The sequence below is a fragment of the Pteropus alecto genome, unplaced genomic scaffold (genome assembly GCF_000325575.1).
Source record: "Pteropus alecto unplaced genomic scaffold, ASM32557v1 scaffold92, whole genome shotgun sequence".
NCBI lineage: Eukaryota > Metazoa > Chordata > Mammalia > Chiroptera > Pteropodidae > Pteropus > Pteropus alecto.
Genome location: NW_006432447.1, coordinates 1414735 through 1441624, shown reverse-complemented (window position 1 = coordinate 1441624; position 26890 = coordinate 1414735). Strand labels below are relative to the sequence as shown.

Here is a 26890-nt window from a genome sequence, read left to right as displayed (position 1 = left end):
ATGCTACATTTCTGTGTTTCTCTAATATTAAATTAAGCTTGGCTTCAAGTTCCTCACTCTCCAAGGCTGAGGAAGAGTCCAATACCAGGATTACTGGGTCTCCCTGTCCCTGTCCCCCAGGCTTCCATGGGCCCAGGAAAGTGGGGGTATCCTGATGCGTAGGCCATGGTGGGATGCCATGGTTACCACGGCTCCTTTTGCTACCCCATGTGCTAGCCTTTTCTGCCAATTAGGGAGGGCCCAGGGAGGACCATGGAGAGGCTTTTTGGCACTGTGCTTCTCTCTCCACTGGCCACATGTTATCCATGGAGACCCCCACCCAAGCTTCAAAGCAGGAGTGTGTAGTGTCCAGCCTCCATAGGCTTTCAAGTAGCCACTCACCTGAGTTCCTGCAGAGGTGGGCGGATACAGACTCCTGCCACCCTGGAAACGTGCACCCACTACCCCTCTGCACTTGTGTGTGCATACGCGTGACTTCTTCATCTCAGGGAAGCCACCCTGGGGCTGGGCCATATTTCTCTCCTTCAATTGCAGCACCTCTCTCGCCTACCTTGAAAAATTCTTAAGAATTCTGGCTTCCAAACAAAAATCTGAGTGGAAGGGCTTTATCCTGGGGCCTAGAAACTTCTCTTCTCTGCTTAAGATTCTGAAACACCAAGGGTTATTTCTTTTCACCTGAGAAAAGAAAGCCCAGAACTTAAAACTCAAGGCAAGAAGAAAATTACCTTATCATTTTATTTCTGCTGATAAGGGCTCAGCAGTAAAGAGATCAAACACCAGTTAACGTCTCCATCACTCTCTATCTCATGGGTGAACAATGAGCCTGTGGGGTGTGTGTTTGTGTGTGTGTGTGTGTGTGTGTGTGTGTGTTAGAGGTGGGTGTTTGGGGTCTAAAAGTATTAACAAAGGAGATTCGGACCCCAAATGAAATCTCATAGAGCTGCTTAGAAGGAAAAGCTATGGAAAGAAACTTGAGCCACATGTCTCAACATTAACTGTAGCAGGTGCCACTCTGTCCTGTGGACATTTGAAATGAGGAAATGGCCATTCACAAAGATTTCCTGTGCAGCAGTTGGACTAGGGCTGGGGTGAGGAACAGGATTGCTAGTACAGAGGCCCAGGGGGCAAGAGCGCCTGAAGCTGGCCTGGGCTCCCCGCACAGAACTGTGCAGCATGGCTGGGGGACACCTTTTTCTAACTCATGCCAAGGTGTTATAGGGCTAATAAGGCCCTGTTTAGGAAGGATAGTGTGATAAGGGAATATGCCAAGCTCAGGAAAAGTCTGGGTATTTGGTGGACTGTAAAGACTGTGAAAACTCTATAGCAAGACCCAATCTTATATTGAAGCTCAACCAAAGAGCAGGGAAACAAAAAGCATTCATATAACTACATGTTGGCAAAGGGAAGCCAGGGAGAGAGAAATCAGGACACAGTAGCTCCTCCCATCCTCTTGTCCTCCCCCAGCCCCCATCCTGTACCCTATTTCCCCCCTCTCCCCACTCCTCTTCTTTCCATATAGTCAATCAGTTGGTTATGCATCATGTTAAGAAGTAGCCAAGTAACATGGCTAATATCACTCCAGGCAAATATGGAGAATTTTAAAAATAAATTCTCACTTAAAGAGATAGGGTAGGGCTTTTAAAGATGGTTATCATTGCCGGACTTCCTTATTCAGTATTATAAGCAACCTGAAAATTATCTTTCAAAGTGTATTCTATGTCTACCTCTTAGAATGGGGAAATTGGAAAAGAAAAGATTTGAGATTTCCTTTATTAATCATTAAGACTGGCTTTTTAAATGTTCACTTGGGAATTCTGAATGTTCATTGGAGAAAATAATTAATCCTACCAAATTACTCTTGAAAAAATTATATATATTATGATATATATACAATGGTACTATTTATGTTTGATCTTTTCCCCATACACTTGAAGATTATGGGTAGTCTCAATCTTTTCCATATTTACTTACTCGTCTGATAGGCAAATGACCCTCATTGTATTGTTCTCTGTTTCCCTGAAGCTAATGATGTTGAACATCTTTCAGACTCTATTTTGTCATTTCTGCTTTTTCCTGTGAAATACTTGCTCCCATTCTTTACCCTTTTTTAAATGTGTTATTTGTTGTTAGTACTGATGTCCATCTTTTAACTATTATAGCTCTTGAAAATATCTCCTCAGAGTCTGTCATTTGTCCTTTGCTCTGTTTATGGTATCTTTGGCCATACAGAAGGCTTGGGGTTTTTATAGAGAGAAAGCTATCACTGACTTTCTTCATGGCATATGGGATTTTGTGATTCCTTTAGGAAGGTGTCCTCCAGCGTAAGAATATAAAAATATCCTCTTTTATTTTTTTGGTACTTTTATAGTCTTTAAAAATGTTCATATATCAATCTAGCTTTTATTTATTTGGCATATAACATAGGGGTAAGGCCATTTATTAAAATCACCTAACCACATTCTCCATGTGTCTTAGAGAAAGAGAAGCTAAGCTCTTTCATCCAGCTGAGAGACAGTGGTGAGAACTCTACGAGGAAGGAAAGGATGTGTAACACTAGTCTGTGTCCAACAGACACTATCCACTAGAGTAAGAAGACCGTCATGGCAATAGCATGATCCAGACTTTCAAAAATGGTCCTGATTTGCAATATTCTTTTTTATGGACATGTAGTTACCACCCAACTTTTGATTTGGAAACTGGATCCAATGAGGTTGTGTGTATGTCAGCCTGTAAAAGAGACAGGTAAACATCACATAAAGTATATTGAATAATATGAATTTGGAGGAGCAAGGAGCAATTCTGCCTGGGAAGATTAAAGAGAACGTTTGAATGTGACCTTAAAGGCAAGTTAAATTTTGGAAGACCAAAGTGGTGGGAGAGGTCATTTCAGGCCAAGAGAACACAGGAGCGAAGGCAAAGAAGCAGAGAAGCACAAGTCATGTCTCTGGACCTGTTCAATTGTCTGCCATATACAGAAGTAGTGAGGGACTGAGCTAGATGGTAGAGGAAATGAAGCTAGAAGGTAGAAAGCCTTGAATGCCAAGGTAATGAATTTGTGCTTCATTTTCTATGTAATGGAACACCCCAGAGGCTTTATTTTCTAAATTGTTTTATTGAGGTATAATTCATATGCCATACAATTCACCCTTTAAAGTATACAATTCAGTGGTTTTTAGTATATTCAGAGATATGCACGACCGTCAACCACAGTTGAAATTAGAACATTTTCATCACCTCAAACAGAGAAACCTCATACCTTTTATCCGTCACTCCCTAACCCTCTGTCCCCATCTCAGGCCTAAACTGCCAAAAGCTATGAATAAGCTGCAAGTCTTTGGTCATGTGTCAATTACATCATAATAAAACTCGGGCGGGGTTGGGGGGAGCTGCAAGTCCTTGGGTAGATCACACCGTTTCTCTAATCCATCTGAGCACTGCTGACATTTTGAGCCAGATAAGTCTTTCTTATGGCTCATTGTCCTGTGTACTGTAGGATGTTTAGCAGCATCCGTGGCCTCTACTTATTGATGACTGTAGCGTCCCCCCACCCCTGGCCAAATGACAGCCAAAAATGTCTGCAGAAGTTGCCAAATGTTCCCTGGGAACAGGTTCACCCCCTGTTGAGAACCTTTGCTCTAGTTTGCAATTTCTTATCAATGATGGGAGACCTTGAACCAAGTGCCCTCTACCCTCCCTTGAAGCAAGCACCCTTCTCAGATTGCATCAATGTTGAATCTGTAAATGTGTTTTCCAGAAGCTGTTTTCCTTCAGAGCCACTAGAGGGGTCACTCTGCAACACAAAGGACAGAACAGAGCTCGCAGGGAATTTTTTTTTCTCCTCGTGGACTTTGTTGTCTCTGTTTCCTGGGACCTGGCCTTTAATAAATAGCTTTTGATGTTAAAAGTGATAACCCTTAACCACAAGGTATGAAGAGCTATTTGTCTTTGCGCTTTGCACATTAAAGTCTATGTTTTCAGATATGGTCAAAGGGAGCAAAATGTTCTTTCTTTTTAAACATTTTTTATAAGGCAGTCAGATAAAGTAGTTCACTGAAAAGAAGTTATGCATCTCTATGAGGAGAGCCTGAGGGACAGCCAGGCTGGGGCGGGGGAGGGGAAAAAGATTTAGTTCTCTGCCTGGTCCTGTCACTTCCGGGCTGTGTGATGTTGGCAAAGTCTCTTAACCTTTCTGGTTATGTATTATATATTTATATAACAGAGCTAAGGAGATAGGCTGAGGAAGTTAAGTCACTTGCTTAAGGTCACACTCTAAGTTAAAATGTTAATCAGAGATTTGGATCTGACCCGTCGACTTCATGGGATAGTTGTGAGAATCCAATGAAATGGAATATGTGAAAGAGTTTTGGAAAATAGACCACCCAACACAAGTTCAGGGTGTGGATTTGCAGATATTGCGGGAGAGAGAGAAGGTGATCGCTAAGAGGTAGCATGGGGTCGGGGAGCTGGCAGGTCCACACAGGCAGCAGAAGATATTCTTCCATCAACTGTTACAAATATAGGAAAAGGCCTCAAGGCCCCCACATCCTGCTCTGTTGCTGGAACTTCATCCCTGAGATTTCAGCGTTTAATCCCTATCAAAATGGACAGACCACTTGGCGGGGTATTACTTTATGCTGTTATGAGTTGTTTAAATAGTATAATGAAAGTGAAAGATCTAAACATTTTTAAGCGCTGAACCATAGTAAGAAATGTGTTTCACAGAGTTCACGCACATTTACAAAACTGAAACAAAAATCTTACTTATAATGCACTTGGACACTTTTTATTCTGTTTTCTTTTATTCTGTCACTTGAAACAAATGCTGGTTCTATCTCAAACAACAATGAGTCCTGACCTGCAGTTTTAAAAGCACTGCGCTAGAGGTTTTGTGGGAGGAAAGGAGGGAGCACAGGGTTCTGGTACTGGGTGCGGGGAGGAAACAGGAGATAGGCCCCCAGATATTATTCAGGAAGCCTCAAGATAAACTTTTTATAATTTCCTAGGGGCTGAGTCTCTGAGGAATGATTCAGGAGGAAGGACAACCCCAAATTCATTTGAATGAGTAAAAATGTGTAGTAGCCTCTAGACTAGATTCTCAGAAGCCATGCTCTCAACCCCACACCATTAACATAAAGTATAGATGGGTATAATGTAAACACCGGAACAACAAAAAATAAAACTCCAACATTTACTGAGCCCTTAGATATATCAGACATTGCACTAAGCACTTTATATGAGTGATGGAACATAAATTAAGTTTGAGTGCTCCTTATTTTATTTTCTCCCTGCCTACTAAAAAGAGTTCTGCCTTTGTCTGTCCAGTTTCTTCCTCTGAAGGAGAACTAGACAGAGGAAACGCACCAGAGGGACATCGGTTAGGGCTGGAGAAAAAGCCTGTAGGGAGCTTGGGGGAAAGAAGTGGAGGCCGAATCGGAAACGCACCAGAGGGACATTGGTTAGGGCTGGAGAAAAAGCCTGAAGGGAGCTTGGGGGAAAGAAGTGGAGACCGAAGCTGTAGGAGGGAAAAAGGGTGTTAGGAAGGATTGCAGGGGGCTCTATATGGTTTGAGAAGTGCAAGTATTGAATATGAGTTAATTTGAAATTACTCTCTGGTGACCGGACTGGCTTTCTCAGACTGTAGTACCATCCTGAGACTGGCCCACATGGGTCATGGTCTCAGGGATACGTAAGCATTATCTTATTTCATCTGCATGACAAACCCATGAGGTGATATTATTATTTCCTTTTTTCAGATTTAAAAAAAAAAAAAAAGAGGCTGCTACAGGCTAAGTAAGCTTAAGGTCATACAGCTAATAAATAGTGGAGCCAGTACTAAAATTTAGGTCTCTCAACCTCCAAAGTACAAGCTCTTAACAAATTTATGAGCAGAGATCATAACATCAATTAAGAATAAAATACTTAGGATGAGATTTAACAACAGGAGTGTAAGACTTTCACACTGAAAATAACAAAACACTGAAAAAAAATTAAAGATCTAAATAAATGGAAAGGTGTTCCAGGTTCATGGATTAGAAAAAATATTGTTAAGATGGAAATACTCCCCAAATTGATCTATAGGTAGAATATGATCTCTGTTAAAATCCCAGTTAGATTTTTTTTTTTTGCAAAAATTGAGAAGATAATCCTCAAGATAATTCTCAATAACAGTTTTAGATGTAAATATCATATGTACATGTAAAGGATCCAGAATAGCCGAAATTATCTTGAAAAAGAACAAAGTTGGTGGATTCACATTTTCCAATTTCTTAACTTATTACAAAGCGACAATAATAAAACCAGTGTGGTACAGGCATGACAATGGATATATAGATCAATGGAGTAAAATTAAGAGTCCAGAAATAAACACTAATGTTTATGGTCAGTTGATTTGTGACAAAGGGACCAAGACAATTCAAGGGGAGAGAGAACTGATTATTTTTTTAAATAACTTTTTATTTTAGAACAGTTTTAGATGTATAGAATTACTGCGAGAAAAGTCTTTTCAGCATGTGGTTCTGGGACACCGAGATAGCCACATGAAAAGAATTAATTTGGTTCCCTACCATGCACCATAAAAATTAACTTAAAGTTAGTTGAACCTAAATGTAAGAACTAAAACTATAAAACTCTTAGAAGAAAACTCAGGTGCAAATCTTTATGATCTTGGGTTAGACAATGGTTTCTCGGATATGACACCAAAAGCACAAGTGACAGAAGGTTGATAAGCTGGACTTCTTCAAAATTAATAACTTTTCTCTTTCAAAGAATACCATAAAGAAAGAGAAATAACAACCCACAGACAGGGAGATAATATTTGTAAAACATATATCTGATAAGGGATTTATATCCGGAATATAAAAAGAACCCCTACTCAAAAATAAAAAGACAAATAATCCAATTTAAAAGTAGACAAAGGATTTGAATAGACACTTATACAAAGAAAATATACAAATAGCTGATAAGTTCATGAAAAGATGCTCAATATCATTAGTCATTAGGGCAATGCAAATCAAAGCCAAAATGAGATACCACGTCACATCCACTAGGATAACTAGTATCAAAAAGATAGACAGTAAGGGTATTGGTGGTAGAGGGATGGGTGGAAAAAGTAAAGAGAATAAGAGGTTCAAACTTCCAGTTGTAAAATAAATAAGTCATGGGGATGTAAGGTATAGCATAGGGAAAATAGTCAATAATATCATAATAACTTATAGATGGTTACCAGACTTACTGTGGTGATTACATCATGTGGTATATAAATGTCAAATCACTATGTTGTACATCTGAAACTCATATAATATTGTATGTCAACTCTACTTTAATAAAAAATAAAGTTTTTAGAAAAGAGTGATGATGAGAATGTGGAGATATCAGAATTCTCACACATTGCTGATGGGAATGTAAAATGGTACAGCTCTTTGGGAAACAGTTTGACAGTTCCTCAAAACGTTAAACATAGAGTTACTTTATGACTCAGCAAGTCCACTCCTTCGTATCTACCCAAGAGACCTGAAAACATATATCTGCAGAAAAACCTGTACTAACATGTTTATGGCAACATTAGTCATATGAGCCAAAAATGAGAGCAACTTATGTGTTCATCTACTGACATATGGATAAACAAAATGTGGTAGAGCCACGTAATGGAATATTCTGAGAGCATAAAAAGGAATGAAGTGCTGATATATTCTACTGTATGAATGAAACTTGAAAACATACTAAGTGAAAGAAGCCAGACACAAAAGACCGTATTGTGTGATTCCATTTATATGAAATGTCCAGAAGAGGCAAATCTATAGAGGCAGAAAGAAGATTAATATTTGCTTAGGGCTGCAGAGTGGCCAAAAGAGAAGTGACTACTAATGGGTACAGGTTTCTTTTTGGGGATGATAAAAATGTTCTAAAATTAGATTACAGGTCACACAATTCTATAAATACATATATTAAAATCCATCGAGTGGCACATTTTAAGTGGCTTAATTTTATGGTATGTAAATTATATCTTAGTAAAAATTTTTTTTTCCTAAGTGAATGAGTTGAGAGAAATTGGCAGCAGCAAGTATACACAAATCTTCTAAGGAATCCCTTGAACCCGTAAAAGTATTATTTTTTTGTAATTACCAGTATATAACTGCGTTTGTTATAACAAAAGAGGAGGGTTCCCCAGATAGGGTAAAGATTAAGGATTTCACTATTTACTTTTCTGTGTACCCAAGTAAATGTTTTGTCCAATTCTCTGATTTTTATCCTCACTGTTAGAATCAACCCCAGAGCATATAATGCAAGGATCTGCATCTCACTTAAGCTTTTATTCGTCATTTCTTATTTCCTTTCTTTTTCTCTTCATATTATCCTGGTCCCACAAGGTAGGGTGAAAAAACAATCAGCCTCTGTTCATCTTATTAGAGAAATAAATACCTGTGTTTGTGAAGCAAGCAAGGCCACCTAGCCTTTGGGGACACAGAGCGGGGAGGTGCCCAGAGGCATTTTCTGCTGAGAGAGAAGAAAAGAATAAACAAGCCTTCTGCCAAAAATGCCAGGAACTTAAAGCACTTTCCTCAGCCCAAGGTCAGGCTCTGCGTGGATGTTGACAGTGACCCTGATCAGTTGTTGCTGCTCCCCACAAGGTAACTACATTGATTTCCTGAGCCAAGGAGAGGGGTCCCATGACCAGGCATCCCGCCCCACAGTGGGAAGGAAAGCTGTGGAGTGGCATTACTAAACAGGCCACCTTCTCCCTTCTGTAAAGGGCTGAACCTTCCTGACTTTTGTCTTTCTCTTGGAACGAGGCATTTACCTGAGGAGAATCATGGAAAAGTACAAACCACAGAGAGAGAAGGTACCTCAAGGTCATTTTTATCCTGGGCCCAGACAACCCCTAAGCAGGTGTTCTCCTCTTGCCAACCCTCCTCACCTTGGCTTGAACAAAGACACTGACAGCACTCTCACTCAGTCCTAGAAAGGCAGCTGATTCTTGGTAGGACAGTGCTAAGGACAGTGACAACCATTGTCAGATCCAGCTGTGTTCCTTGTCCCTTCCAGCCCCTCCTTGCATTTTCAAACCATGCCATAGTTCTAACTTCTTCTCCAGGTCTTGGAGTCTTTGAGAGTGGTACCATGTCTTTGTGCCCTGTCTTCTTTTTGCCTGCCCCAGACTTGTGCCTTTAGCTGCACTAACCCTCCCACCCACACCCATGAGGCCAGTGGGCGATAAAGACAAGTCTGGGCCTCGGCTCCTCTGAGGTACTCTGTCCACTGTGCTCTCGAACCTTGCATCTACCACATGCCACCAGGCTTTGTCTTCTGGTTCTAGCTTCTCACCCCGACTTGGACCTGACAATGGACTTGCCTTCCTGGCCACTCTGGGTATCCCACCAAGCCTCAGGCCTGGTGGTGTGGCCTACTACCCTAGACAGATCATCCCTAATTGCTCCATTATTTTTTGTACAATTTGGTTTCAAGACCCATCATTACCCTTATTCCCCCCTCACCTGGACAGGCTGCCCTTGGTCAATATTTATTCACGCACTCCAGCCACTCAACATATGGTTACGAACACAGGATTTGAGATCAGATGATCCAGGCTCTGCCACCAACTAGCTGTGAGACTTTAGAGAAGTGTCTTAATCTCTCTGAGCATCCATTTTCTCATTTATAGAAGTAGGAATAATAATAGGACCTACCTTATAGCTTTGTCATGATAAATGAAATGATCTTTGTAAAACACTTAGCACAAAAGCTCGAACAGTCACTGCAAGTATTCAATATATGTACTCTACTATTTTATTTTTAAATTATTGTCCATTCATTCATCATTATTTACGAAGCCCTTTGCCAGGCCCTGGGGTAGAAATACCCCTCTTAAAGAGCAATGCCATCTAAAATCCATGAAGTACAAGCTCACACTAGCACCTAGAGAGCAGGGAGCTGAGGCCCAGGACCATGGCACAAAGGCAGGTGAGAAATCTGACCACTGGGTACTACCCAGGGAAGGTGACAAAAATGCCTTCTACCCTTCCACATCTCTTTCAATACCGCTGCTTCTCCCTGGGCAAGGGAGCACCACAAGGAAGAACGAAGTGGGGGAGGTGATAAATCCCCAGAGAAACACCTTTCTTCTCTCTCTGACAAAGAGCAGCCATGCCTCTGCCATGCAGGAGGGTGACATCCCTTAGGGAGGCCTTGCTGAATCTGCTGGGACCGTTCACTGTTCCGGAAGTAGGAAGGACGGCTGGGGGTGGGGAGGTGGCTGGAATGTTCTCCTGGCCTGCTGCTCAGTACAGGCGAGAGTGCCGAGAGGAGGGCCCTGGACATCAAAGGTTCCTTTTGTCCCCTTCCGAGTGGCAGGGCAATCCGGCCTCTGGTGATGACTCAGGCCTGGCCCTGACGTCACCCACACCCGGCCACTGGCCTCCCACTGCAGCCAGGAAACTGGCTGGGGAGTGGCACTCGCAGCTGCAGCAAATCTCAAAATAAGGAGGCAATTGCCTCTCTCCTCCTCTCCATCTCCTCACAGCACACCTTTCTTTTCTTCTTTTTTATCTTTTTTTTTTTTTTTTTTTTTTTTTAGCTTCGTGGAAGGTTTTACTCGTAGATCAACTTTCAAAATGTAAGAAGTCAGAACGTGTGACATCATCAGAAAAATATGTGGAGCTGATTTCAACAAGAAGTGAAGAACCCAGAGCAAGAGAGCGGTTACAACTCCCGCGCCCAGGAAGTTGGCAGCGTCGGGGTCTCAGAGGAGCCCGCACCTCCGAGTAAGTGAAGGCCCACCCTGGCCCCCCTCACCCAGTGCCCTTCACTATGGGGCGCCATCTTGTTCCCTGACACCTGAGGCTCGGCAGGCCCCAGTCCAGAGGGTGGGCGTGGGGACGGCATTTGGGAGACCCTCCAAACACAGCTCAAGGGATCTGTCTAATCTCTCTCTTCTCCACAGGACAAGACAAGAACGCATTTCCTCTCAAAAATATATGTGTATGTACGCTGAGGCTGAGACCCTGGGGGAAATGGCCCAAGTCGAGCCTTCCCCTGTCCACCCTCTTGTTTTGTGTCCTCTTTCTTCTTCCGCCCCAGCGCTCTGTTTTGGACTGCCAGAATGTTTGTTCAGAGTTCTGAACCGTTTGCTTCCTGAATCTTATACTGAGTAATCAGATACAAAAATAAACACTGTTCTAGGCAAATACGTGCCCTGTGCCGTCAAATGATATTTTCGCACTTAACCTGTAAAAAGATGGCAGCTCTGGTAAGAAAATATTCACAACCTTCCTGCCTCCTCTCCAGAGCATGTTTCTGATTATTTCCAGTTGTTCTAATTCAGGTACCTCTATTGTCTCATTGCCCTGTTTACAGAGAGCTTATTTTCATTTCTACTTAATGCCATCTGGGATGATATGAAACACAAAGACATGACAGTGTATCTCTGGTGTCTGTTTTAACTTCACCCTCAAAATCTTATTAAGTCTTTGCGTAGCCTATAATTTTACAAGTTCTGGAAGTTTCTATCCAAGAAAGTTAAGTTTCCAAGAGAAAAGTTCTAATGTGTACGTGAGAACTGCAGAGCACATAGGCATAGAAATCATATCCAGTTTTCCCGGCTTATGAAGTCGTCCCTTGAGTCCACATCTAGTCTTTGTATGGTTTACTTAGCCACAGTAGAATTGTTCTTTATCAATTTTGTTTTATAATGATTGGGGGATATACCAAAAATAAGTCTTCTTTTAAAGACAATAGGAAAGCTTGTCATCTGTTAGAAAAGTCGCAAATTTCTTTGTAAATTGACGCCACCCTTTTGAAATTAACCGTCACACTCGAATATATCTGTTTTTGTAGGTCTCACACTTTGTTTTATTTCAATATATCAGGTTGTCTCGAAGTGAGGCTCTGCTAAACTATTGTTCATCTGGCTGCAAGATCTGAATGCTGTGACCACTAATTCGGTGAGTGCCATTTGTCCCTAACAGCGACTTAAATTTACTAATTCTATTCTTTTGGTTGGCAGTAAGATTTAAGAAAAAGGAGAATACATGGGGACTTCTGCACACAATGATAACAGTTGTATCAAACAGAATATGTAATAGGATAGGCTGATTGCTATACTAGACTGAAAAATGTATAATGGCTCAAAGAGAGGTTTATTTCTTGCTCATGTAACAGTACAGGTTAGTGGAGAAACTTTTGTGCGTTCGAAGACACAGATTGAGAGAGGCTCCATCTTTTGCAGCATGTGATTGTGAGGGTCACCTGGGATTGTTTCCACTTCCCAGTAGAAGAGGAAAAGAGCGTGAAAAAGTGCACATGGGAGGTTTTCATGGGCTATGCCTAGAAGTGGTCCACATCACCTCTACTCACATTCGGTGGATTAAAACTTCATCACGTGACCGCAGCTGGCAGCAAAGGAATTTGGGAAATGTAGTCTTTGGGTCGGGGGACTTGGTGCGGGGAGCTGCTTCCCAGGGATGCTTTGGAGAGTTTCTGGAGAAGAGGTAGTTCTTTCTGGCCAGGCATGATAAGGAACTCAGAGATGCTCAAGGATAAGATGACAGAATGAAGCAGTGAGAGAAGTAAAAAATGATCGGATACCTAGAATTCCCTAACTGACACTCTTAGGTAACATCTGGCCATGTGGACAAGGAGCAGTGGGTGAGGTTTTTCAAGATGCCTCTGTCCGTTCTGACCCTGAGCCTTTCCATGAGCACCACCATGCCACCAGTGGTCAGTGAACCAGGAAGGACATTCTTCTTATTTTTCCCTGCAGGGTCCTTGGGCTGGGACCATTCTGGCTTTGTCTCCTGGTCCCGGGTCTAGTCATGTTAGTTGGAATTGTTCAACAGAATTCTGTTTTCTCAACTTTGAGCCCCAGTGGCCTGTAGGAAAATTCACGTTTTCTTTAGCTCATGGTTCTGTCTGCTCTTGTGGGCTCTGGAAGCTACCCTGCCTGATCTGCTCCAGATATTGGCACACTTTTTAATCTTGGCATGGGGCAGGGGAGAAGAGGACAGGAGGGAATCCCTGACTAAGATGGGATCTTCTTAGTTATTAAAAAAATTTTTTTAAGTTATTAAACCAAGTTATTAAAGAAACATTTAAAAGTAAAAAGGCTCAAGCTGGGAAGATTAATGCTACCCTAAGGATTTGATATATAATTCTAGCTTTTTCTTTTCAGGAAAAGTTTTAAAACATTTACTGAAATAATGAGTGGTAAGGTTATAAGTCTTGTTTAGAGAACCTGGAAATAATTTTATATTTTATGTAGCCGTTTCACCACTGTTGTCTTCAGAGCAGTATTCCCCTAGCTGATAAATATCAGAAACGACATGGCTCTATGATGCCCTAAGGCATCGTAAAGACTTCCCATAAAAATGGACTACTTGTGCTCTCTTTAACAGCACATATACTAAAAATGGCCTGAGCTACTAGTTTTCTAGTTGTGTTGTCAATATCTGGCTAGACATTCTGGTTCCTGATTGAATATTGCCCTGAACTGGACATTTCTGGCACCCACACCCACACCCTGAAGTACGCACATTGTTCGTTGTGTGGGAAGGCTAGCTACTGGCTGATCTAAGATAGCTTCTCAGACTCTCACAGAGCCTGAGGCCTGGCCTCCTATTACTGCTTCCTCGCCTCGGCCCAGTCCCCTCCCATCCAGAGTGGGCTAAGAAGGAGTGGAACAAACAGAATAACAAGTTGATGTGTTGCAAAAATGCCGCAGCCTCTGAAAGTTCATTTTGGGGCCTGATGGGTCCTGAAAGTGTCTTCTGAGCTGAGAGTAACTGGACTAGGGGAGTAAGCTAAAGATAAGACCAGGTTGATGGGAGAATGAGGTGCCTGCTAGATGGGTACAGCCAATGGAGTAAGTTAAGAACAAGTTGAGAACAAGGTTTCAAAAGCTGGAGCCAGATGGAGATGATCTGTTGCTGGAAGTTCCAGCCTAATGGAGTCTGCCAGGAAGGACAAGGCCAAAAGCCACAGTCAAGGAGGAAAGGTGTCAGGGTCCATTTAGTTTGTTAATATCAACTGCCGCGTGATAATGACTCCTCAGAGCACTAAGCAGGCAGGAATTGACTTATGAATGTGTGTGGAGTGGGTGGATTGTGGCCAACCTCCTGATTTCTAATGTCTCGCTGCATAGCATGGCAGGGGAAGTGTGCGACCCCGCCAAGTCGGACTTTCACTGCTGTCAGCACGCCCTCTCCGCAGAGCTGGTAGAGTATGCTAGGTGACCTCACAGACACACCAATAAGGGAGGGGTAACAAATATATGCTTTGTAAATAACTGGATCTTCGACATTTTTTTTAAAAAGCATCAAAGTAGACATCATGAGAAAAATTAGACTTTCTTGAGCTTCTTGAATTTTAATATTATTATTTAAATAATAATATTTGAAATTTAATATTATCATTTAAAAATTTTTAATTCCACATGAGGGATATAATTCAAATCTGGGGCACTGTTGTCTTTTCAGGGCCTAGGTCATTATCCAAGGAGCTTAGCCTGGACCTTGTTGATCCATGATGAGCAGATGGGACTGAGCAGAGCAGGCTGACATAGGCAGTGTCTAGACCAGTTCGTTATTGTTTTAACCCCAGAGGTTTTATAGTTTTTATAGCACAGAAGTACTAGCCCCCTTTTTTACCCTGGGTCAGCATCATAAATGTTCCATGACTCCCTTTAGAGAATTTTGCAATAAGGCCACATCATATTCACCCAAGCTAAGAATTCATGGTAATAGGGCTTTGTAATGTCCCATGCTGAAATCCCCTGATTTCTTGTCAAAATGAAATTGGAAAACACCATACTGAAGACTTCGGGGCTTTGTTTTTAACTCAAGTAGACTCGTTAGAACTTCAAAGCTTCCTTCTACCTCTGAAATGATATTTTTAAAAATTGTAAAACTAAGATTCTCTCAGAATAAGTAAGTTAATATATGTGAAATAATTTGGGCAACTTAGAAAAATGCATGGCAAGTCAACGTGTTCATGAAAATAATTACCATAATATGGTCAGCATTGGCATTTTGGCTTTTGATATTACTATTAATACTATAAGTATCATTATTTTAATTTTTTTGCTATCTTTCTGAATTGACTTTCATCTGAGATCTTTAGCACCGCTCCCTAACTTGCCAAAGCATGTGGTATAAAAATTTCAAGGACATTTGGAAAGATTTGACTCTAGGCCAGAGGCCTAACAGTGAGGCTTCTAATATTCAGACAGAGATTTGACCAGGGATTCACTGAAATTTGTGAGGGAGCATGGATTTGAGCCATCTCTTTGCCAAAAAAATTAATAAAGATACTTTCTGGTGTTCAGTGGGGTTCCCAAGACATTGGTCAAAGGAGGCTTTTAAACCTCTCCATGGAAGCATTGACCCTAGATGGTGTCTCCCACACCGGAATGGAGCCCGCCATCTGTCCAAAGCCCCTAGTCATGAGTACAGTCTGTCTGCTTGGTGTTATGGGCTGAAGGGAGGTTGGGAGGGGGATCATACACAGAGGCAACAAGCATGAGTTTAACCCAAGAGCAGTAAAGAAGATGTCATTTAAAGTGTGAACTCCCCTCCAAGTTTCCAGATCCTATAGTATGTTATCCTTGAATGTAGCAGGAAAGTGATATCTAGCGAAAGGGACTTTCTCCTTGACTCAAATTCCTTGGCAATGACTATACCAAAGTACTTTGCAGAAGAGAATGTAGCTGTTAATTCACCCCAGGCACTGGACTCTGTCTGTCTCGTAGCAGCCAGGCCAGGGGTGGGCTGGACTCCTAAGAGACCTCTCTTGCCTCTGTTTTCATTCTACCTGAGGCAAATTCTTTGTCTTTCTTTTAAAGAATTTATCACTGTTTTTCAGATATAGTGAGCCATAACTAGTCATTATACAAAAATCTGGAAAATACTGAAAAATATCAAGAAGAAAAGAACTATCTCTAATAATCTAACAACCAATCAATAATTCAATATTAACATTTTGATGTATTTCTTTCAAAATTTTCGTATATACATTTTTTCATTTAAAACTTATTGAAATGGTATTTTATATTTTTTAAACCCCACTAAATGTTATATTGTAAACATTTTTCCAAGTGACTAAATGGTCTTTGAAAACTTGATTTTGAATGGCTGTTTCCATTGCACTGATATGTCTTAATTTACTCATTCTTTCTTTGATGGACATTTTGATTGCCTATAGTATTCTGCAATTATAAATATGTAAACATTCTTGTTGTTAAATCTTTGTGGACTTCTCAGGGAAAATTCCTAGAATTGAATCAGTAGACCAAACATCCTGTTTTTAGAGTTTCTAATGCATATTGGTAAATTAGCCTCTAAAAACTTATCAATGTCTATATCAAAGCCTGGTCCCCTTCACTTTCTCCTGTTAAAACGCATGCTCCTAGGCTTCAATGGCACCAGAAGCTCCGAGGAGGAGGCCTAGAAATATGCATTTTAACAAGCCTCCCAATCTTTATGCACATTAAAGCCTGAGAACTATTGATATGCTGTGTACAATTCAACAAACATTCATTTCAGCACTCATTGGACAGAAAAAAAGTTAAGGAAACCTGAGCTAGTATATCTAAATCAGAATTTAACTTAAAGGCTCTTTTTGGCTTCTGAATTTTAGATGTTTCCCTTATTTGTGATATGGGATAGTTGGAAGATTATCAGCTAAGGAGTCAGGAAACCTTATTGGAAATGTGAGATAACTGAGACCCAGAATGGCTCATTTACTTCCTTGTGGTTACCCAGAGATTTAGTGGTAGAGGTAGAACTAAAACTTGAGTAGACAAAGGGCCCATATATACCCAACCTCTGGGGAGCAGAGACAAGGCATCGGCGAGAAGACTAACTCCTGAAGTGAGCCTTCGCCTCAGCCAGGGAACTTCTACCTGCCTTCCGAAAGGCAGGGCCATATGTCAGGACGTATGTCGGCAGCTCTCTGGGGTCACCCACGTAGGCACCTAATGAGGCCAGACCTTAGGCCCGTAATGTGCGCCCTAAGCCTGAGGTGGTGACACTAAAACTATGCTGAGGAGGACATAGGGCAGCCATGCAGATCCATGCCACAAGAGCAGAGTAGGAGGTGAGGTCCAGGGTCAGAAGCCAAGGGCGCAGCGGGGCGGCAAGAACAAGACCTATACTGTGGGTAGAGTTTAGATCAAGGCGGGCATGAGTTGAAAAGAAGACAAAGCCAGAGATAGAGGGTAGCTGCCATGGATTCAGCCTCAACGATGGAGCCCCCCATTACATAACTTTGTTGTCAGGGGAGGCACCTGCCCCAGACTGCGCCTGTGTCTTTAAATCTGGAAAGTGCTATGTACTGTTTCCCACTGACAGCAGGTAAGTAAGACAGAATGTGGGGCAGTGGGTCAGGGAAGAGGCACCTGAAAATGGAAATTTGGAAAATTCTGTTATGGCAGAGAACAAAGTGAGCAAACAACCACCAAATTTTAAAATTCTCACCACTTTCTAAAAGGAAGTATGACTATCCATCCTGTCTGCATAACCCTGCTCAAAGTCATCAGAGCACATTTACTGGTCACCCGATAATATCTGGCTGCCCTTCCTCTTATTCTAGTACTTCGACTTCTAGGGGCCACATGATCAGATCATTTGACTTTCAAGTTCAACTTCCATAGACTGCTCAGTTCCTGACAGTCCCATTTATGTTCAGGTTATATAAATCACCATGCCCAAGTCCACATCCATCTCCTGTGACTGCGCCAAGTGAAGCACAAGAGCCAGACTCAAAGGAATACCTCTGCTGCACTCATTCTGTACGCTTGGGCACCAGGGAATTTGCCTGTGATCACCAAGCTTCACTGCTTCTGTGCATGGCTTCCATTATCTGTTGGCTGTCCCCATGCAGGATCACTGCTCTCCTGAATCTTGGCCTCCTGGTCCAAACTTGTGGACCCAGAGTCATGATGAATATAGATTCTGGGAAGGTCTACAACCTCCCTTGAATCAGGGGCATAACAGATGGAGAGTGACTTTCCAGACATGGCTATGATTGGAGTCATCACTGTGATGTTGGTCCTATGAAAAATCCATTTCCCTGGTGTCCTAAAAAACTACCTTGGCTGAGGCACCTCCTGATACTTAGATGGAGTTCTAATTGCTGACAGGACCTAGGTACCTAGGTCAGGAAATTCCATGTGGTGGTGACAGCAGTGCCTCCAGATCTAACTCCCAGGAGACAGAAATCAGAATTTCGTGACATCCAAATAAGGTACCACATGCTGCTGGAGAGTCTTGGGTGGTCAACAGAGTAGTAAGTCCAAGGACAAAAAATATTCAGTGAGGCCTCTGATCTAACAAGTCCCTCTGCTGGTTCCATCCTTACCCATCTGTGCTGATTCCATCTCCACCTCCCCCTGATACCTGCTAATAAGTAGCTAACTTTAAGAATAAAGAGTATTCACATAGTTTCTGGCCAAAGCTACAGGAAGGCCCTGACCCAGGCCAAATCTGTCTGTGCGCTATGGCCCTCATATCGTGGCTCTCCTATCACCTCATGGGAACTAAGTGTCACTGATATCAAGAGGTACTGCCTCAAAGAACCCAGCATCACCAAATGGCAACATCCCACAACTGTTGTCAGGAGCAACAGGACAAACCTCAAGGCTCACTCATATTAAGAGCCTCATTTTCCATGATCATAATGCCAGACAGCCCCAGCTGCTGTGTAGACAACTATTAGGAAAGCTGGAACAGTGAGAGATATCTGAAGCCACCGCACCCAAGCTCTGAAGGCCCCAGACTTTCCTGTCATCTTGACTGGGGACATCAAAGGGAGCCCCCTTACACATCTGTCAGCACGGCTGAAATAAAAAATACCAATGTTACCCAGTGCTGGCGAGGATGTGGAGAAACTGGATCTCTCATACATTGCTGGTGGGGATGTAAATGGCATAGCCACTGTGGAAAACAGTGTAACAGTGTTGTATAAAACTAAACATATGCTTACCGTACAATCCCACTCGTGGGGATTTACACAAGAGAAATGAAAATTTAGGTTCACACCAAAACCTGTAAATGAATATTCAAGCAGTTTTATTTGTAATAGCATCAAACTGGAAACTAGCCAGATGTCCTTCAGTGGGTGAATGGATAACAAATTGGTACATCATACCATGGAATACTTTTCAGCAATAAAAAGGCACACACTCTTTACATACAACATGAATGGATCATAGGGCATTATGCTGGGTAAGAGAAAGCCAATCTCAAAGGGTTACATACTGTATGATTCCATTCGTACAACATTTCAAGGTAACAAAATTATAGTGATAGAGAATAGTGCCGGAGGTTAGGACTGGGAGAAGATTTGACTAGAGAGGGTAGCACGGGGAGTTTTGTGGTGATGTAATAGTTCTGCATCTCGATTGTGATGATGGCTACTCCAGTCTACACATGTGGTAATATTTCATAGAGCTCTAGACACACGTATGCACACACACACAATAGTGCATGTAGAAACTGATGAAATTCGAGTGAGGTCTATACCTGAGTTAATAGTATTGTACCAATGTCGATTTCTTGGTTCAGACAATGGACTACAGTAATAGAAGATATTATCATTGGGAAAAGCTGGATGAAATTATCCAATTACTGTACTATTTTTGCAACTTCTTACTTTTTCCAAAAAAGTTATTAAAAATAACTTTTTAAAGGTTTAAGGGTTTTTTTTGTTTTGTTTTGTTTTTACAGGGTGTTCCTCAACCCAAGAAAAGGGGATTCAGCCACTGGCTTCTCTTTCATGAGCAACTCCTATTGTTTATTTTGCCACTTTCTGTTTTATGGTTAGGCTTCTATTGAGGCGTCCATGGCTTCGGCCTCACCCTCTGCTTCTCAGAATCGCCCATCTCAGATGGAATCAACGCTCAAGTACTGCAGCACTGAGCGTGAATGTGTCCCCTTTTCCCCTCCCTGAGCCTGTAACTTCAAAGCAAGGTAAAGACTCAGAGATCTAAGAAATAGCCTCACTGTGAGACAAATCATCCTGCTCACCTTGCACAACAGTTTATTTTCTGGAATGGCTCTTTGTCTTCTCTGCAATTCACACAGATTATTCTCTTCACCTTCATCAAACGGCCCCTCCTCTAATGGAAGGAGATTAACCCTCTTTGCCCCCTTTCAATCTCATTCAGCTGAGGCCTTTCTGTTAACCACATGGCTCTCTCTGGGCCTCGTGCCCCAGCTGAATGCTACCGTGTGAGATGGCTGCCTTCCCTTGGAAGCACTTACACCTCTGTCAAACACCTTTTTGCCGGACTTAGCCCTAGAAAGACAGTTTTGAAATTTTGAAATTAAACTTATCGTGAGCCTCCTGGGTTTGCAGTATGGAATTGTCCAAGGTCATGGGTGTTTAGGGCAAGGGGTACTTGCTGTGTTCACTACCTAAGAGCTCCATCTTAATGCAATTCTAGTTTTATTTACTCCCTTGCTCTGCAGAGGGGTCCCCAGCATCGCCTAAGATTGAGGCTGAGAATATAGGGCTAATGTCTTTGCCGCATCCTGTCCGGATATAAGATACTCACACACGAGCCACTGGCCTCAGCCCCGTTTCATGCCATGCCTTATTTATTAGGGGAACTCATCTCTAGCGATCATGCTGAGACAGACAACAGTGTACATTTCTTGGACCTGGCTGTGAGTTGCACATCAAGATGATGGGCTAGAAAGGTGACAATTTGAATTGTTGATCTTCAGTATGCGTAGATGAATCTCCTAGGTTTGCACCTTTTGGTTTCAAAACCATACTGAACAACGGAAAATGAAACCTGCAACTTATTTTTAGTTGCTCATGCTAACTCATGAGATTTTTCTTTGCAAACCAAATATGATAAAGGCTACTTCAGCTAGCCAAACAATCTGGTTGACTTAATATAGCAATCAAGCCTACTTCTCAGATACTCTCAGGTGACACCTCGTCTCAGGTGATATTTTGACCAATATTTATTATTTTGCTTAAAATTTTATTTAGTTAAGCTTTTTTATTAAAAAAAAAAACAACTAACCAAGTATACCATAATATTTTCTTCTGATAAGAATTGGGAAACAAGTTATAAACCTTCTATACTGGCATCTATTCATCTATTCACCTTTTTGAGTGAAAGCTTATGATTTTTTGAAAATTGAGTCAGAGTGTTAAATTACAAAGAGCAGAATGTCAGAAATTAAGAACTATGGCTTTTATCCTGGTTGCTGTGGTCTTGAGTTACAGCGCTCCTTGAACCTGGTTTTCTCTTCCCTCGAAGAAAGGGTTTGATGACATTCTCTAAAGTGCCTTCCTCATCCTATAATTCTGTGAAACATGCTCTGTCACCAGGGGCCTGAGGAAATGTGGAGGTACTTATTGGAGGCAGTGGTATGCTGTCAGGTCACTCTTATTTCTGTCTTCCCTTTCTCTGTTATAAGAGGGACAGATTTAAACAAAGCCTGTGATCTACTTGGCAGACAATTTGTGGCTCCCCTGGGTAAACAAATGGTTAAGTGCTTGAAAGACTTTCATAGGTATTTTCAGTCCCAGGTCCATTCCTTAACTCATGAAATGAGTTCTCCATTTCTAAGAAGTCGCTTAATGATACAAAGCTGAAGATTCCACTGGCAGTGGTGAGCACAGAGAAAGGACTCCCAAGTTTGTTCAGTCAAGAGCACACCCATATGAGCCTCTCTGACGCACCAGGCAATGCTCTAGGTACCATTTCAGATACATAGACCTTGCAGGAGGCAACCCTGAGGCATGAGTAAAGGTAGGTAATTCAATATAACAAACTTCTCATGCTTTTATCTTTAGTTCAAAGGAAGTGAAGATTCACTGAGGTTTGTTAAGATTCTCTTGTGAGAAAAGGTGCATGGTTGTGGCCTTTCTGAAATATAAAGTCATTTATGTGAGAGAAGAGAAAGCAAATGAGTTTGTTGCCAGGTAGAGTCTCGGAATATTTGTGGCCCGGATAAGAAAGATACAAGGAGAAGATTATGCGCTCACATGGGGTGGGTCTTACTGATCTGTAAGAATTCTTCTTTCTCCACCTTCATTTACAGCCCACCCTCCTTTTTCAACCTGATTGCCAATCTCTCTAGAAAGAAACTCAACCTTCTTGCTGAATGTGTATTTTGCCAATTCAGGATCTAGAAGACCCTGCTGTTCTACTTGCTCTTTACTTGGGGAGTGGCAAGCAGTCATGGCTGCAAATGAACATGTGATTACAGAGGCAGGAAAGCCCAACCTCCATGTGCACGCGAGATTTTCATTAGCGACATGTTTCAAGTGCGCTAAGAAATGAAAGCAGGAACCGTTCTGTTGTTAAAGCTGAGGTAGTGATATTGAAAATGGTGATGAGACATACTGTGGATATTCCCACAGGAGAGTTTGAGCTGAATTAGGGTGGGGTGGGCTGGTATCCACCACAGTCTCCCTTGCAGCTCTAAGTCACTTACTGCTTTTTCTCCATTGAAAACCACATGGTTCATATTTCCTTTCTCCTTCCAGTTCTTTCCTGGAGGGTAACTTCAGTTTGGTCCCCAAAGGCTTGCTGCTTGCTGCTTGCCAGCAAGTATATATTCCTTTTCCACACCTTGCACAGATGCTAATGGATGGAAGTGAGAAAGCTCCTGTCTAAGAGTTGAATGAGGCTTCCTGGAGTTCAAAGACCTCAGGCATGTCTACTCACCCAGCCCTTCGTTCTACTGCCTCATGAATGTTGAGCAAGATAATCATCCTCTCGTGTTCTCAGGCAGGATGAAGCTGATAGAGTTGCTTAAAAAGCCCCCTTGAGAGCCACCTGGTTGGCATATAAAATTACTGCCAATGAGTGAGATAGGCAGCTGGCCACATAACCAGGCGATAGGAGACTTGGAGTCCAGCTCTTGGCCTAACTGACTTAGAAAGAAAGCTGGGCTGGATTTTTCAGAATCACAAACTTTCAGAGCTGCAAAGGATCTTAGGGGCAAAATGTACAGATGTTAACATAGAGTCAATCATTAAAATTATGCACTTGAACCACTGAACTTGGTTAAGGAAAATCTGTTACTCAAAAATTAGGCTTTTTGAAAGTCCATTTTAAAAATGTTTGGGAGGGAACTCATAATACCAATTTTGGTTATCTATGAAGGCCAAAAACACTATTTGCGAGTAGAAACCAGGTCAGTCTTGATTGTTACACTATTGTTTCTTTGATCATTTAGATTAAAACACTCTCACACCTTGATAAGTTTACTCACAAATGCTGAATATATTAGGTATCAAAGGAAATGAAATGTACTTTTTAACACAGCAAATGGATAAATTCACTTATTAACTGTGTGATTTTGGGCAAATGACCAGATTGCTCTCAGGCTCATTTTCCTCATCTGTATCATAAAAAGACTTGACTTCACTAGGGGAAGTAGTTTACTCAGATGCAAATGTAAGCTTTTCCACTTATTTTGCCCATAAAATATATCCAAATTATGACACACCTCTGAGCAAAATCGTTACTGCTTTCTACCCTTAACTTTCCAACATGGTCTCGTTGATTCCTCCTCTTGTATTCTGTCTTTTCCACCTGCTGATCCAGCATCTTAGGTACCTACAATTCCTAGGCCCTGGGGAGTTGAGGCTAGTTCTTATAAACAAGGGTGGCCATGGCTCCACGGAGATGGGTCCCCTCTACCAGGAGTCTGCACAGTGAGAAGATTCCCACATCTGGGCCAAACGTGGGGGTAGGAGGTTTTATACTCTTAGCATTGGTGGAAAGACCTAGACTTTGGAATCGGTCAGACTTAGGTTTGAATCCTAACTCTGCTATTTACTGTGTGACTAGTAATCTCAATTTGTTCCTCACCTAGAGTTGATATAACTAATATCTACCTTGCAGGTTGAAGCTGATAGAGTTGATTAGAAAACTCTCCCTTGAGAGCCACCTCATTTAGAATTAAGTAATAAACATAGATAAATATTGAGTAAATAGTAGGTTCTCAATAAATGGTAACTATTACAGACTTAGCTCTGATCAAGGTAGAAAGCAGATGTAGATGACCAAAGTAGCACTGGACTTTCCAGAACACTTAGGCTGGAATATCCAAAGGCACTTTCAATTGTTGGTAGATTGTCACTATGTTGTTTCCAGGGCTCAGTACACTGTAGACAGATGTAATAACCGACCTCATAAAATTTTTAAAACTTTTTAAAGTCTAAGAATTTAAACAAAAATATGATATTTAGTAAACATTTTATTTTTTAAAATTTAGATCGAAACAGCCTAACTGATAACAAACTTACCCCCAAATGTTGACTATCTATATTAAGTATAAAGGGAAACCAGCTGTAATTTTAAATGCAGTGAACAGAGTAAAAAAATGTGCAAACCAATCCAAATGTTTATCAACTAAGGATTCCTCTGGGACTTAGTGCCTTGACTTTACGTTTTTTTAAACATAGAGTCAAGCTTTGCTCATACTTGAATTATGTTCTTTGTGTAATACATGGAATTTAACTTTAACCCATAGCACTGAAAATAAAATGAGCTCAGACTGCAGAACAGTGAGACTGTGAGCAAATAAGAGCCTTAATCAAACCGAAAGACGCTTGCCTCACTACTGGCTCTGTCCTTCTCCAGCCTGCTCCTGCCAGATTATTTTGGGTTCCTGGTGCTTGACTCGTCAAAGTGGCAAAAACAGGTTAACATTTTCATCGTGGAAAAGGGACTTGTCTTTTAATTAATGTTTGTACCTATGCCCTGAGGAGGTTGGCGAGGAGCACAGATTTTTAAAAATCATAAGTGAATGCATGCCCTTGCCACTTGTAATCACGACATATCTTAAGTAATTCAGACATGAGCATGTTTTTTTAAAAGTACAAAGCAAGATTTACTAGTCAGAGAATGTCTGCCTAAACAAGCTCATCCATCTGAGTGCTTTCAACTACAGTTCAGATTTGTTTAACACAAACAGGTTTGGTAAACGGTTCACATTAGCTCATTGAGTATTTTTGGAACATCATAAAATAACCAATATGTGATGTTTAGGCTCATTTTGACAGAGGGTGGACAGAGAACCCCACGAGGAGGTTTGGAAACCCTTTGCCCTCGCATTTGGCTTACAAGTACCAGTAGGGAACCTGACCACATTCACCACTGTGGTCCTGTAAAGGGGACAAAACACTATTCGCTCATCGCATGGGAGCTTGGTATGGATTACTGTCTTTGTCACTGTCATTTATGATCCCCGGAAGAGGAGGCATCTACTTGGTTCTATGTGGTTGGAGTTGATCCCATATCGTGTCTATTTAGCCTACACGATAATAATTTGTGAGTATTTTAATGTGCATGTCTAGCTTTCAGATGGGGGAATATCTGAACAGACGCTAATAGCATCAAATGCCCAGGTGTTGTCTTCACCCTCCTCCGATCCCTCTCTAAGGACTCTGCTTTATAGATGACCTTATATTAAATTGGTACCTTGTAACTCAGAGTGATACTCTTTCTAATTCCTGACCCCCGTGATAAAGGAGGAATCAGCCTAAGGACACTCCATTCTAATTTTGTGTCACTGGCAATGCTAACCAGAGCTCATACGGCAGTGAAGTGGGAGTGGGGAAGATGGTTCCACCATTGGTGTTAGACCAGGAGCTACTATTTTCGTTAGAGCCACGTTTATTTCTAGAATAGTTGGGAGGAGAGATGTGCCCCAAAGAGAAGAGGACTCGGTGAGGTTCAGGTACGACTGACCATCTGGATAACCCAACTCAGAGACTTTAAAGTGTATGGGATAGAGCTGGGCTGGGTACCTTCCACATATTGAGCTAGAAATCACTGGGATCTGGGGAAGGAGATAGAATGAGAGCTAGAAACAAAAGATCTAGTCGTGAAACCTAGTACCTAAGTTAAGATGTTTGCCTACATTTTCTCCTTTAAAAAAAATCTGGGGAATTTGAATGTTCTGCTAACCTGATTATTTTTAGCCACTCTGTATAGAAAATAGAGGCGCTGGGAAGCTAGCAACTCCAGAAAATATTAATTTATTTTTGCACGTGTTAAAATTAACTAATCTTCACATATTCAGTGATGCAGTAGGCAATGAAAGACTTTTGGGGAGATGTGAAGAAGAAAAATGTAAATATTATGTATTCAAAATCAGTCTCATAGCATTTTATAAAATGTTGGCTTATGTCCAGGATCTAAGGGTGGGGGTGGGTATGGTTTCTTTGTAGCTGAAGGAGTGGAAAAGAATCTGTTTTATTTTCTTAAAAATAAAAGACTTGTTTTATACAGCATGGTAAATGAAATGCTTTTCTGTTTTTTACCTGCCATCAGGATCTGGAGGAAATTTTTCTAGCAAGCTATGCTGCTTGTCTCTCTTTGGGGACGTGGTGACACTGGTTTTGTAGCAAAACAGTATTTGCTTATTAGGCATTTCTTCAAAATCCTGAATAAGCAGCTCTTTCCACATTTTTTGTTCCACATGTTAAACATTTCATTGCAATTTAAGCTTCGATTGTGCGTGTGTGTGTGTTGATAGGAAAGATTGAAAGGGGATGCATAAAAATTCTTGAAGATTTTTTGGTTTAAAAAATTAATTCCTACAGTTATGCATTGGAGTCTCTACAGAAGGCGATTCCAATTTATTACATACAGCGAAACTAGACCCCATCAATCTGGAGCAGCGGGGGTAGGGAGGGGTATTGAAGAAGACATGAAATTTGTTGTTTGAGTAGATGCGATTTAATTTTCAGAAAACATTTCACTCATAAAACGGATAGCACCCCCGTGTCAGCCCTGACCTCCATGATGTCAATGTCATCGTGCAAGCGTAGCTAAGATAAGCCTCAATGTAAAACAAAGAAACATTGCACCACAGCACAACACCACTTCTTCTCCTACAGTACGTACTCTCTCTCTCTCCTC

General features: G+C 41.5%; 1 protein-coding gene across 1 annotated transcript in view; it reads left to right on the top strand.

The window, feature by feature from the left end:
• The window catches only part of ZBTB38 (zinc finger and BTB domain containing 38), a 109107-nt gene that overhangs the window by 23815 nt on the left and 58402 nt on the right, over positions 1 to 26890 (top strand). The window contains exons 2-3 of the mRNA XM_025043565.1: positions 10571 to 10757; positions 11862 to 11936. The gene's annotated coding sequence lies outside the window, so the exon portion shown is untranslated. The remainder of the gene's footprint in view (positions 1 to 10570; positions 10758 to 11861; positions 11937 to 26890) is intronic.